The sequence below is a fragment of the Canis lupus genome, chromosome 12, assembly GCF_003254725.2.
Source record: "Canis lupus dingo isolate Sandy chromosome 12, ASM325472v2, whole genome shotgun sequence".
NCBI lineage: Eukaryota > Metazoa > Chordata > Mammalia > Carnivora > Canidae > Canis > Canis lupus.
In genome coordinates this window covers 10,509,185-10,523,516 of record NC_064254.1, presented here as the reverse complement: position 1 = coordinate 10,523,516, position 14,332 = coordinate 10,509,185, and the positions used below count along the sequence as shown (strand labels likewise).

Genomic DNA, 14,332 nt, shown 5'->3' with positions numbered 1-14,332 from the left:
AGATCATGTCGTGAGCTAAAGGCAGACACTTAACTGACTGAGCCACCCAGGCGCCCTGGGAAACTATTTTTAAGTAGACGTACTATAAAACACAATTATTATTGAAAAGTTTACGTAAACCCTCTTATCCCATTCATCTATCTAAATTACCTGTTTTAAGCAGTATGTTTAAATTACCCACAAAAACTTCATGAGATGATAGACAAAATCAGACATCATCCCTAGCTACTTTTCTCACTGACAAACTTTGTAACATAAAACATAACCTTACTTGGGCAGTAAACCCTAGTAGAATAAATGTTGTATCTTTGCATCATAATTAATGTTCATAATTCTGAAGGCATGTCTGTTTTAATTAAACCAACAAGCTTTAACAAGCTTTTATTTCCCAAAGATTATCCCAGATCAGTGTGGAACTAAAAAAAAAGTTTTTCGGCTTAGTTTTCATATTTCTGAGTTTTAGTATACTTTGTCCTTCTAAGTGCTTGTTCTTCACCAACTCAATAGAGCTCTTTTAGAGATTAATTTTGGCAAGAGCATCTGGTGGTAAAAAATTATCATATATCTACAGCATTCATATAGACACATGTAAATATATAGAGAGACACAAACAGAGACTTTATAGCCATTGTTCTAAAATTTTAGCCAGGAGTCAGGTGCAATGATAGGAAAATCACAAGTTCATAGAACAGTTGGATCCAAATTTTATTTCTGGCAGTTGGAACAAGTTTGTGTGATACCACAAAGGCACAGAGAAAGTATCTAAGTCTATTCCAAGGAGTTTTGGGGTATATTTGCCTCTTATCAGAGGTCAAGATTAATTGCCATTTAAATTTTACCTACTTTTTCTTAAGTGCAGGATAATTGTTTCCAATGTCCTGATCTTTTACAATATCTACAAGCATTTTGAGATGATTAAGTGAGGTTTGGGGATTGGTAAAGATAGGTGGGATTTGAAGTGTGTCTGGAGCCACATTTCTGGCTTTGTAGAGGCCTGCAAGACAAAGAGTCATTTCCAGCTCCCCAAGGACTGGATTGCAGCCTGAATATCAAGGGGCTGACCTGTCCATCCAACTAAATTTGCTTCTTTATATCAGGGAAATTTTCAACTGAGATGGGAAAATTTCTACGTCCTCGAGATTCAAGCTTTAAAACAGTGTGTCTAAAAATCTATCTAAAGTGTTTAACAAAGGCCTTCTTGGACCAATTCACCTTAGAGGGGAAAGCCTCTATTATTGTTCCTATTACTGAACATCGGCCTCCAGCTGATTCATTTCCTGATCATTTGTAGGAAGGCCTGGGAGAACTTCTAGTCATCTGTTTTCTCTGTGAAGGAGGGGAGGGGTGCTTTTCCCTGGGAGGCCATCTGGCTTGTCTGATAACTATAGTATAATCATGGATAGAAAGAATGCTCCTTAGCAGCTAGTCAAGGTCCCTGAGTGGGGTTGTGAATGACCACTAATGGTTCTCATTCTTCTTTAAATTTGGTAGGATCCACCATTTGCTTCGAGGTGGATGGAACTGAAGGGTATTGTGCTGAGTGAAATAAGTCAATCGGAGAAGGACAATCATCATATGGTTTCACTCATACGTGGAATATAAGAAATAGTGAAAGGGATTATAAGAGAAAAGAGGGGAACTGTAGGAAAAATTAGAGATGGAGACAAACCATGAGAAACTCCCAACTCTGGGAAACAAATGGTTGGGAAGGGGAGGTCAGGGGGCAGGATGGGGGTAACTGGGTGATGGGCACTGAGGAGGGCACTTGATAGGATGAGCACTGGGTGTTATACTATATGCTGGCAAATCGAACTTAAATAAAATGTAAACAAAAAATCTGTAGGATCTTCTCAAAGTGGAGACAAACGGGCTTTGTAATTTCATCTTGTTGAAAAAGTCCTTAAGGCTAGCCACCCTATTCCCTTGTATGTTCTTTTTAATTTGATCTTTCCATAGGTACAGGTATTTAGGATAAATGTTAGTTATTTAGGAGGCAGTTATTTAGAATGAGAGGTCTCAATTTGGTTGTGTGTGTGAATATAGAAGTTTGTCCAACTCAAAGAATCCATGGTCATCTTTAAGGAGGATCTTACATTAACCTTAATGGCAATTCAACCCAAAGAGCCTTTTAATTGGTTAACCATGGACATGGGTGTGTGTGTGGGGGGGTGTTCCTAAAGAGGGCGTAAAGGATGCAGCCCTTACGAGATCCAGGAAGTTCACCTAGCATTAGTCTAAGAAAGCAAACACCTGTGTCATCATAGGTGATAGTAATGGTATAGTAAAAATGGCATCTCTGTCTTTCACAGGAACATTGAATGTCTGACTCTGGGTGGGTGCTATTAGAATGAGACTTTAGCACTACCAAGACCACATACATTGAGATGACAAAGGCCCTTGATGGATTGGGACCTCTTATGACAGATTCTCCTGAGAGTCGTCATTGTCAGACAAAGAGAATGCTGCTTGTGGCTTTGTCTCTTAGAACTCCTGTCTATTCAACTGGCCATCAGACATAGGCCGGGACATGCCCTTTTCTGCTTATGGACACTAGAGAGAATATTCCCACTGGTCACAAAGCCAAGCTCTCGGGATATAGAATAAGATGAAAGGAAAGGAGATGTCTGCTTCTCTCCCATATGACAAACAACACAAAAGAGACAAAAGAAAACAGTGACAATCTCTGGTTGTCAGAGGATCAATAGAAAACAAAAGTATTTATAACACATTTTTACTAGAGTCCCCATACCCAAGGAACTAGTTTACACAAATATTTTCTCTTCCCAATCTAAATTAGAAAAGAAAAGGACTTACCACTCTTACTTTCACCAGACCCAGCAGGCCGAGATCTGGGAGACCAACATGATTAAGAATTTTTACCTTCTGCTGTCTGCTGGCTCCTACAAGTAGTCCCAGAATCTCTCAGCTGCTCCCAATGTGAGCATTGTCCAGCCAGGGAAAAGAAGCTCCATGTCGAACACCAAAAGTATAGAGGAGGAAAACTTTTCCCTTCTTCTCTTCTAGGTTCTTTGGCTGGTCTAATAATTAACTTGACATAAGATAGATTTGCAGGAGAAAAACGACTTTAATTTTGTATATACAGGAGCCCCCAAAATATGAGGCTCAACGAAGTGGCCAAGCAGGCAGCTTTTATACCATTTAGACAAAGAAACAATAAATTTGTGAGGAATTGAGAAAACAGGGGTTTGGGCTTGGGATAGCTCATTAGCAAAGAAGTAACAAGGTTGTTAATACCACCTTCTAGGCCCAGAATTCCCTATTCCTGGTAATGAGGATGCCTCTCTACCTCTTGGTACAGGAAGGGTACCTTTCACATGGGAGATTTATTTCCTGCTCTCAGGGGCACAAAGGAGGGTCAGAGTGTCCTTGTACCTGCTGTCTTTTTAGTAACTTTGATTCAAAACGATCAATATGCCAAAGTGACATGTTTTGCTTTCCGTTTCTTGTCCCTCTCAACAGAATTGTTGAGGATCAATTGGGATGAAAACACTGAGTCAGTTCTGAACAGAAGTGCTAAACTCCTTGAATCCCCAGGGCTGCCAGGAATTTGGGGGTGGGGGGGCTTGCCACTAACTGCAAAGCCCCGATGCATTTTGTTTGGGCCTTCTTCAAGCTTTCATGTTTCCTGCTGTCCTTTATAGGCATTTGAATTGGTGACACCAAATCTACTCCAGGGAACCCCAGTCCTATTTCAGGGTTTCCCCAGATGTGTCTGTGGAAGGGTTTGGTGGTCAAGCAGGTATGGGATAGTAGGAGTAAAAAAAAAAAAAAAAAAGCAAAATGGTTTTCTTTGCTGCAGGACTTCTCTGAGCCTTTGACATGCTGATAGTTATTGTGTACCTCCAATATGTGGTTGTGATATACTGCAGGGTATCTCAAAGGCCTGGGTTTCAAAGCTCAATTTCCAGATGGAAAAACAGACCTGGAGTGAAGCCTAGGAAATGATTCCCCAGATCATGCAAGCTGGGACTAGATGCCAGGGCTCCTGACTTCATGTGCTCTGCCCAGGACATCCCCTCCTTCTACTCCTTCCTCCTTTCTTCTCAGAGAAATGTTGTATGTAGTGATGCTCCCTTCTGGAAGGCTCCTCACATTTTGCTGGCCCTCTAGTGGCCCCAGCAGCACTAGAGGGTGTCCTATTCCCTTTGGGCATTCATTGATGGGAGATGGGGCTATGCCCAGCACACAGGCTCCAGGGGGCTCCTTGACCGGCTAATGGATGGCAATAAGGCTGCATCCCACTCTGGGGGCCCCAGCCAGTTAATTGGGTTTTCTGAGTCCCAGTCTTCTCAACTGTCATGAAACGCATCCTCTGGCTTATCACCTGGAGTGACAGAGGTTCGGCTCTGACACCATATGTGAATGGTTCATGTACAGATGCTGACAAGTCTATTCTTATCATTTCTGGGCGGGGGGGGGGCAGTGAGGGAAGCACATGGGAAAAATGAGGGAGACCCTGGGACCGTGGGATCTAGCACGTTGGTACCCCTAAATCCCGTCTCAGCCCCTACGCGTGCTGTCTGCCCTTGACTGTGCTGCTGTCCCCCTCAGGTCCCAGCTCCCCAACTACCTATGAGGTAGGCTGGTCCCATTTGGCAGGTGAGCCAGGAGGGGAGGGAGCCAGGGCACCGTTTCCTACTTTCCTGTGGGGTAGTCGGTGTTCGGGTTGGGGAAAGAAGGTCAAGCATCTCAGGGCCTCAGCCCGGCTGTGCCTTGAGTGGGATGGCCTTCTCCAGCCCTGCTCACTCCTTGATACCTCCCACCTTTCACCAAGGGTGGCTGGTCACCTGGCCTGTGGGCTGGGAGGGTGTGCAAGCAGGTCCCTGTCTCCGTCATCCCAGCAGTTAGGGTATCGATCCCCTAGGCCCTCTGTGGACTGGCGTGGGCTCTGAAGGAGAGTCTGAGAGGTTTACCAGGCCCAGTGGGAGGTGGGAAGAGGTGGTGCCTCCCTGGCAGACTGTCCTCTCCCGGAGGGCTGTTTGCCTGAGTTATTCTTAGCACTGACTCATTATAGGGTCTAATTTTAGCCCTGTTTCTATGTGTTTCCAACATCTGGTGCAGCCAGGACTGAAGGGGGTGTGGGTGGCAGGGGCGACCCCTTTGGGCATTGCTGGGGACTGGAGCCACTGGCAGGAGAGCGCGGACAGAGTCTTCTCCTTCCCACACCTGTCACAAGTTGAAGCCAGGCACGCAGTAGGTGTCCTATTTGTGTGTGGGCCTTGATTGCTCTGCCACTATCTCATCCTTCCAGCTCCAGCTCCTGTGGGGGTGGGGAAGGGGGGTGAGTGTTCCAGGCACCCCCCCTGCACGCCCCCTCCAGCATGAGCTAACGGTGTTCATCAGGTAGGCTTTCCCATGCCCCTGGCTCCAAGGTTCCAGTTGGCTTCTGACTCCTGCAGTGAGGGACCTCAGAGGAAGGAGGCAAGCCCCAAGCTAGGGCCCTTGTCATAGCCCCCATTATAGGGGAGGAGTATAACTCAGTAGTTAGGGGTGCAGCCAGATGGCCTGGGATCCACTCCTGGCTTTGCTGCTTCCTGGCTGTGTGACCTTGGGCAACTCATCAGCTTCTTTGTAACTCGGTTTCCTTATCTGTGGGATAAGGATGGGAGTATAGTGTTTTGAGGACTAAGATAAGAACTTTGGAAGTGATGAATAATAAGTGCTATATGAGGAGGTAGTGGCATTCTTACTACTTTTGTTATTATTACTAATGAGAAGCTCTGTGTGTGTCCTCTTTGTGTATTGGAGTTGGACAGGGGTCTTCTCAGTTTTCTGAGTGAGATGAAGCTAGGGATGGGGCTCAGAAGGAGTGGTTATACCCAGGCATTGTGATGGCCGTGATTTCTGTAGGGCTGCAGTAAGGGGTGGAGGGCATACAGGTGGGTTGGAATGCGGGCTTTACCCTTCACAGGTTGAGTGAGTCACTTAGCCTTTGTGAACATCCATTTCTTTACCTGCAAGATAGAGATGATAGTAGGCCGTAGAATTTTTTTTAAGATTTTATTATTTATTTATTTATTTATTTATTTATTTAATTTATTTATTTATTCATGAGAGACACAGAGAGAGAGAGAGGCAGAGACACAGGCAGAGGGAGAAGCAGGCTCCCTGTGGAGAGCCAGATGTGGAACTCATCCCGGGGACCTGGGGATCATGACCTGAGCTGAAGGCAGATGCTCAACATCTGAGCCACCCAGGAGACTGTAGGCCATAGAATTCTTGCCAGGAACACGGTGGGAGCTGAATCCGGAAGACTTTTGGGGGGTGGTGCTACTGTGTCCCTTTCCTGTGAGAGGGATGTAGTGCCATTGCCTTGGGAGTCAGGGAGGAGCCGGTGGCAGGAGCCTTGCGATAGGGGGCTGTGGCCCTCTCCCTACGCTGTGTTATCTGTGCACATTACTGGCTTCCCCTGGGCTTCTGTAACGCAAAGAGACCAGAGAAAGCTGGTTTTGAAACTCTTCCTCCAAACCCCAGGGAGTGATTTGGGGACTGTTTGAACTCACAGGGTGGGGAGGCCCCCAGTTGGAGGCCAGGTGCTCTGGCCTTCCCCCATCCCGGAAGAGCTACTTTACCATCCTGTTTTACATATCAAGGTTCTAGGTAAATTTTATCTGAAAACAGGGTTCTGCTGCTAGAAACAGCCCAGGGATCTCTGGTGGGTGACTTCCCAGGCTTCTTGTCCTCTGATGGGCATTGATTCTTGGAGGTGACCTGTGCAGGGGTGGGGGTTCCTGAGTGCCACGGGCACTGATGCTCCTGGGGTGTAGGGGTACAGAGGGGGCTGCCAGGCTGCTTCTCTGGACCAGGTGTGAGTGCTGCCCTGGCCTTGCTGCCTGCAGGACACAGGTACCTTGAAGACAACACTCAAGCCCAGAAGCAAAATCTCGCAGGAGGGAGTGAGAGCTGGGACGGGCGGCTGCCACAGCACTGGCTCATCCTAGGTGCTCACGAAATAGTTCAGAATGAATGAAATGGTACCAGTGCAGTATCCCAGAAAAACAGTACCTCTCCTATGGTGGCGGGTCTTCCCCTACCCCTTTGTCTTCCTTCTTGCCATCACTCCATCTTCCCTGTCCTCTGCTTTGTTTGACCAGCCTGAAGCTGCCCCAGCCCTGGGGTCTAGGCTCAGCCCTGCTCATAAACTTGAACAAAGACACTCCCTCAGTCAGAGTCCCAGCTTGACCATTGGTAAAATGAAGGTGATGGGCTCAGTTTCAGAAGGTCCTTTCTGGGGACGCTGGGGTGGCTCAGCGGTTGAGCATCTGCCTTAGGCACAGGTCGTGATCCCGGGGTCCAGGGATTGAGTTCCGTATCGGGCTCCCCACAGGAAGCCTGCCTCTCCCTCTGCCTGTGTCTCTGCCTCTCTGTGTGTCTCTCATGAATAAATAAATAAAATCTTTAAAAATAAAAAATAAAAAAAGAAGGTCCCTTCTGGTGGCCAGTCTCTGTTCTCAGGGCAGGTCAGGCACATGTGTGTGTGCACACACACATGCACATGCTCATATGGCTCCATGAAGTGGGCCTGGCTATGGAAGGTCCCTCTTCCCAGCCAGGCAGGAGCCCCCTCAAGTTCTCCTGAGGTGAAAGTTGGGATGCTGCAGTGCTCTGAATGGGGCCCTCAGGCTCTGATGTGCTGGAGTTAGGGCTCAGCTGGGGACGTGGGGGCCTGTGGGTGGGTGTGAGAGGAAGGGTGGGCATCTGACTGTGTCCCCTGGGTTGCAGCTGCCACTGTGACTTTCGTGCATGACCTTCTGGGAGTGTGGGCGGCTGCCCATAGGGCACATGTTTGTGCGTTCATGCCAGGGTGTGAGGGGGTGTGTGAATGGAGGCAGTGAGGGAGCACGGGCAGTTATCTCCCGTTGCCGGGAGCTGCCAGGGCTCTGAGCAGAATGGAAAGTGATTTCATGCAAAGGATCTCTTTGGTCTCTGCATTTTGGCCACAACCCGAGGTATAGGTTGGCCTGGCTTCCTTCCTTCCTCCAACAACGGGCCAGAGGCCTGAGCTCCCCCTCCACGGGCCTCAGGGGGAGGAGACTGCCCTGATCTGCAGTCTGACACCTTCTCAGGGGGGTTTCGGGAGCCGGTCCGCACCTGCAGCTATAGGAGTCAGTGTGGGGACTGGGAGGGCATCCAGGCCTCAATTCGTGGCACTATGTAATCCCCTAAACCAGAGGAAGTAGCCTGCGGAGGCCCAGGCTGGGATGCTGTGGTCATTACCCTGCACCAGCCCAGTGGTTTCCCAGCTGGAGAGGACCTGCCAGGGAAGGAAGAGGAGAGGCTCCACCTGCCCACCGTCCCTACCATCCCAGCTGCAGCCTGCTAGTGACTCATTCCCCTGGGGAGTGAGCCAGCTTCTCTCCCCTGGGTCACTCGGGGCCTTGGTACAGAGCCCAGGGCCCCAGCAAGATGGAAGGGGGGTGGACAGTGGGATCAAGGCTCTCTTTCTGGGGGAGAGGGTCACAGCAAACTTTTCTTGCCCCTTCTCCTGGTCCCACAGACTACCTTCCCTTTGCTCATAGCAGAGGTCACAGCCCCAAATTACATAATGGGTCTGAAATGCCTCACAAGCAAGAAGCCCAGTGGAGCAGCTGGACCCGGGACTCCCTAATTCCCCAGGGTCCAGCACTTAGCATGTCCCCATTCCTCTGCCTGGGTTCATTGAGGGAATGGGTGGTGCCTGCCTCCCTACCCACCCCCCAACAGGGCTGTCCGTGCAGCCCAGGAGGGGTGCGAAGGCCCTCTCCAGAGAAATGAATTCCTGGCCTAACCCCAGATGCCGGCCTGCCCAGCTCTGCTCCAGGGTAACGCTGGGTGTACACACAGCCCCATTGTACGCCTGGGCTCTGTGCCCGCCATGGGCCTGGCACCAGTTCTATCAACAGCAGTGGCTCCTCAGTTCCTCAGCCCCCCTGCCAGGGCCCAAGCCATTGGGCCCCTGGTGGGGAGGAAGGAGGACTGGTGATCAGAGTGGTAAGTGTGTCCTGAGTAGAGGGGCCAGGATCATTAAGCCACTCGAGGAACTAAATGAATACATTGGTTTCTGTCATCACGTGTGAGGTACAAGCAGAGAGCATTATCCCCCATTAATATCAGTTACCATGGCATTGAGAGGCATCGGTGACTTCTCCAAGGTCACACCACCAGCAAGCGGTGGAGCTCACGTTTGAGCCCAGGGAGCCTTACCGCCAGAGCCTGGGCTCTGCACCACTTACTTCCACGTCAGGAGTCAGGAAAAGGCAGGCCTGCTTTTCACTGCCCAATGTTGGGGACTTGTGGCAGGCCACTTCTGGAAAGTTTATGTTCCCAGGGTGAAAGGGGGCCCAGGAACATTAGAGCCTAGAATCTCTATGTGCTCGTGAAAAGTGTGGTAGTTAAATTTCAAGGATGTTGTAGGAGGCTAAGTGGGCAGAGCAGGCCTCCAGAGCTGGCAAGCAGCTCTGTGCCTCAGTTTCCCTGCTCCACCTGCATTGTCTCTCTCCTGTGCTTCTTGGGAGAGCACGGGAATGTAGAGGTGAGATGTGGTGAGGGCGGGAGCCTGGACCCTCACACTCTTTCCTTATGCTCCACAGACTGGTGGGAAAGCCCCCCTTCCCCAGTCTAGATGCCCCTGCAGGCGGGGCGCCAAGGCTTCCAGTTACTTCTATTCTGAGAGTCCGTCCTGAGCTGCCCCATCTCCTCAGGTTTCCCAGCCCGAAGGGACCTCTGAGGCCAGGCAGCCTACAGAGGGGCAGCCTGGCTAGGCTCTGATGGGGGTCCTGCTTCTGCCTCATGGCCGTGCCCCTCAGGGCAAGATGGCAGGTGCCCAGACACCACTCTCATGGGGTCTGTCCCATTTCTTACTTTCTGGGCTCACCTTTACACCCTGAACTCTGACCCCTGGGACTGGGCAGAGCTGAAAATCCTCCTTTTTCTCGGCCCACCCTCCTTGTACCCTGTTGTCCTGGACACAGGGTCTGCTCCCCTCCTTTGGTGGTGGCTCAGCCCTCTTAAAAATGGCCAGTGCCCACAAGATTGTGCAAGGCCAGAGCTAGGCCATGGGGACAGGTAGGGGAGAGAGAGACTGGAAGGGGACATGGAAGCCAGCTCCCTTCCCACCCTACCCCAGAGCCTTGTCTCCCTCTGCTGGGGCTCATCTTTCCCCGTTTGTGCATATATGCTGTTCCCACCAACAAGCCAACACATCTCCAACCAAGTGGACGCATCCATGGGCTCCTGGACGCGAGCAGGTGTTGGACACTCTGTGGAAGGGGGACAGTGCAGGGGAGCAGCTGGAGGCCCAGACTGTGTTGGGGAGAAGGAGCAGCTTGGCCCAGGGCTGTGTAGGGAGGGCGTCCTAGGTGCCTTGAGGCCTGGTAGAGAGTTTGGCGGACTCGGTCTGGCGGACAGTGGGGCACCATGGGGGGTGATGGAGCAGGGTACGACTTTTCCTTATTGCTCAGTCCATTTTGTTTCTCTTGTTCTCTCAGGGCTGTTTTCTTTCTCTGTTTCTCCAAAGACAATAAACCCTTCTCTCTGCAATTCAGCTTCATCGGTCTGATTCCTGCTCACCCCCTCCCACATGTCCAGTCTCTGTTCTTGGCTTCCTGGCCTGCTCCCCATGCCCTGCTTTGTGTGGCTCTCCCTCCCTCTCCCAAGCCCCTGACCTGCCTTCCCTAGGGTAGGGCTTGGGTGAAGTTGGGCCTTTGAGGAGTGGGCTGCGGGCCTGGTGGGGACCTCACAGGGACCTGGCATGATGAAGACTCAGCCAGGAGGATGCCCCCTCGTTTTTTTTTTTTTTAAGATTTTATTTATTTATTCATGAGGGGCACAGAGAGGCAGAGACATAGGCAGAGGGAGAAGCAGGCTCCCCGTGGGGAGCCCGAGACAGGACTCAATCCCAGGACCCCAGGATCATGACCTGAGCCAAAGGCAGACATTCAAGCACTGAGTCACCCAGATGCCCCAGGATGCCCCCTGTCCTGACACAGTTTACTGTCCCCTTCAGAGAATGACCCACCCCCAATAGCATGGCTAAGGCTCATGAGGAGGATCTTACGTTTCATTTGTCAACCTGATAGATAGAGATACAGATTTCTCTAACAGATGAATTAGCGAGTGATGGGCCTTCATGTTGTTACTCAATTTAGCAGAAAGATATGGACTCAGATGGGAATCAGCCTGCAGACAACTATTGTGTCTTTTCCGTCTCCCTTCAGGCATCTATCTACTATTTCATAGATGTATCCATCCCTTATATCCATCCATGCATTTTATCCATGCATCCATCCATGCAATCCATGCATGCAGGCATCCACCTATTCGTCAGATGTTTATTGAACACCTATATTAGGGATTTCACATTTAATCATTACAGAAATTCTCCAAGATGGCCACTCTGCTGAAGGTCACACAGACAATAAGCAACACATCTGGAATGTTCCGCTCTACCTGCTTCGAAACATGTGTCCTTAGTGTGGGCTGAAGTGGCCTTCCTTGATGTCCTCAGCACCTAGTTCTTAGTGTGGAGTGTGACAGCCATGTTATCGAATGAATGGGCATGCTGAGGTTCTGGAATGCTGGACTGATAGTTCTATCCTCATTGCAGCCTAGGGGTGGGAGGCAATGCAGGACCTCTAATTCTCTTGGCATTTGCCACCAGCAACCTCATGAGGCCATCACCACCCCTGGAATGGAGGCTTCTTCACCACATAATGTGCAATCCTGGCATGTCCTTGCTTCTTCTGTCCATCTTACAAGCTCTGCTTCTGAGGACACTCTTACCTCTAACAGGTGGACAATTTCTAGGTATACACATGCTTCGCCGTTGTACCCAGTGTCCCCCAGGGACTGGGTTTGTAAACACCTGCCTCTTAGCTTCTCCAGCCCTCTTCCAACTCCGGCCCTTCCTTTCTAGGCTTTAGAGTTAGCTGCTCAGTGTCTGGGCCTGACTGCCTCCTCAGGGCCCATTGGCTAAGATGAGAGTGTGAGTCCAGGTAGTTTACTTGGGAGTGACCGGCAGTGGGCCAGGTAAATGAACCAGGAAAAGGAGGGAAGCCAAGAACATGCATGTTCAGGGGTAGATGACTGCTGTGGCACCCTGAGGTGCAGGCTTGCTGGGAACCCGTGTGGACCCTGCCTTAGGGTTACCCAGTGTCGGGGTGGGGGTCTCTTTGCTAGTGCCCCTCAGCCTAGGCTCAGGGCTGCTGGGGGACAGCGGGCTGCTGCCCCTGCTGGCTCTGACACAAAGGCAGGTGCTGGCAGCTGGTGCCCCAACAGCTTCAGTTGCACTCCCTGAACTCAGGCCTGGCAGTCCAGCCTGGTCCCTTGGAGTATGCCTCTGGTCAAGCCCTATTTCCTCGGCTCCCTTTCTCTCCATGGCCAGGGAGCAGCCACTCCCAGCTGCCCTGGGCCAACCCTTCCCCCTGGAGCCAGTCACCACTGCATATTCATTGTGTTCAACAGATACTTAAGGAGCTCCTACTATGTCCCAGGTAATATGGATAAAAAGAGGAAGCTGTTAGGATCCCTCCAGGCCCTCAGAGCAGAGGAAAGGGAAGACACGAGGTCCTTCCCCTCTGCCAGACACCGGCAGCCATTTCCAGGCCCGTCTGAGGCAAGTGGACTTCTCTGTCCTGCATCCTCTCCTAGAGGGAGGGACGGATGTGCTGTGCTGGGTAGCACATTGCCCGGAGCCATCTTCGAGTCCCCTCCCAGCCTGAGCATCCTGAGACTGTGATTTTAGCGGTTTTTCTGACTTCCTTTTCCTTTCTCTCAGTGCTCCTGCCTCTTCCCCTCTGGGGGCCACTAGCCCCATGGCTGCCACGTGGTTTCTTCTAGTGCCCTCCCTCTGTGTCTCTATGAGGAACAGGATGCAATTTGTGGGGGCAATGAAGTGTGTGTGGGGGGGTCACTTCATTCAAGGGTACCCTCCTGTGTCCCTGGTGAAGGCTCTGCTCTGTGTCTGCTTCCTGGAGAGGGGCCCCCTCCTGCTGACTCCTGCTCCTACCCGCAGACCCACATTGCAGTCTCAAGCCTTATGGGGCTGAGGGCATGGGAAGAGTTAAGAGAGGGAAGTGGTGTGTAGGTAAGGCCTTAGGTGTGGGAGTGGGGGGAGGGCAGGAGGGGGACGTGGGGCCGGTGCCAGGCCTGGTGGGGCATCAGGCTACAGGTGGGCAAGCCAGCTCCTTTTCCCTTTGACTTCTCTCTCCAGCTGCCGCCCTCAGCCTTTCTCCTCCAGGTTTGGTCAGGGTGCGTGTGCCAGGGTGGGCAGCAGGAGTTTGTCCACCGCACTGGCCAACCTTGAGACCTCTGACATTCCCCGTCTATCATGCACCTCCCCCACTTGGATAGAAAGGTGATTGTGCTCTTGGGGCTGGCTGGCATGCTGGTGTGAGGGCTGAGAGGAGGACAGACACGGTTTGTACAGAACCAAGAGGTGGGCTTTATGATGAGGCTTTCTGTTGGTGGCTCAGGTTGGAGCTTAAGGGACTTTGGTTCCAGGAAGAGGTATAAGGCAGATACAGGTGGCTGCCCATATCTCACCTCTGTGGTAGTTGGCAGGGTGGTGGTGGTAATGGGGACCTGGGGGGGCCGCAGGACACGGTGGGTGGGAGATCATGAAATGGGGAGAACAGAGTAACAGGCTCCTCTGCCAACCCACCATGCACAAAATCTAGGGTGCCTGGTTCCTCTCTCTGCCCAGCTAAGGGAAGGGTGCTTTTTGTGTTTAAGGACAGGAACAAAAGGTGGGCCAGCTGCTGTGCGAATTTGGAGAGTAAGAGTGGTGTTCCTCTCGTAGCTGTGTGTGCGGCGGGGATGGGCAGGTGCCGCAGCTCACTCACTCTGTAGGTAGGCTGAGGTGGAAACGTTGCTGTGGAGGCCACTGCTCTTGCCAGGGGCGAGGTTGCCCGTCAGGGCAGTTCTCCCGTCTTGCCAGGTGGAGAAGGGGTGGAGGTGCCAACTGGAGTGTACCTGGGCAGCTGCCCTGTTTGGGGTCTGGGTCAGCAGCCAGCCCTGTGGAGGCCCTGGGGTGGGTGAGGGCTGGGACAGGACCCAGGCAAGGGCACCCCTGATTTTGTGCCACTACGGATGTCCCCAGAAGCTCCGGGGCGGGGGGCTGGGCAGGGACGAGGACCAACGTATAGTGAGCGGAGGTCGGCCTGTGGCTGTCCTGTGGCCTCTGTCCGCGCTGCCGGCCGCCCTGTCCTGCCCCCACCAGGCGTGAGTCAGAGCGAAAGCAGAACCTGCCAGACACTGCGCGGGGTGAAGCGAGGCAGAACCGACTGTGCTATTTTGGAACCTGGTTAATTCCCCTCCCGTCCCCCACCTCTTC

The 14,332-nt window shown here is 51.6% G+C and overlaps 1 protein-coding gene across 8 annotated transcripts in view; it reads left to right on the top strand.

Moving 5' to 3' along the window:
* The window catches only part of TFEB (transcription factor EB), a 55,403-nt gene that overhangs the window by 19,653 nt on the left and 21,418 nt on the right, over positions 1 to 14,332 (top strand). The gene's annotated exons all lie outside the window — the stretch shown is intronic.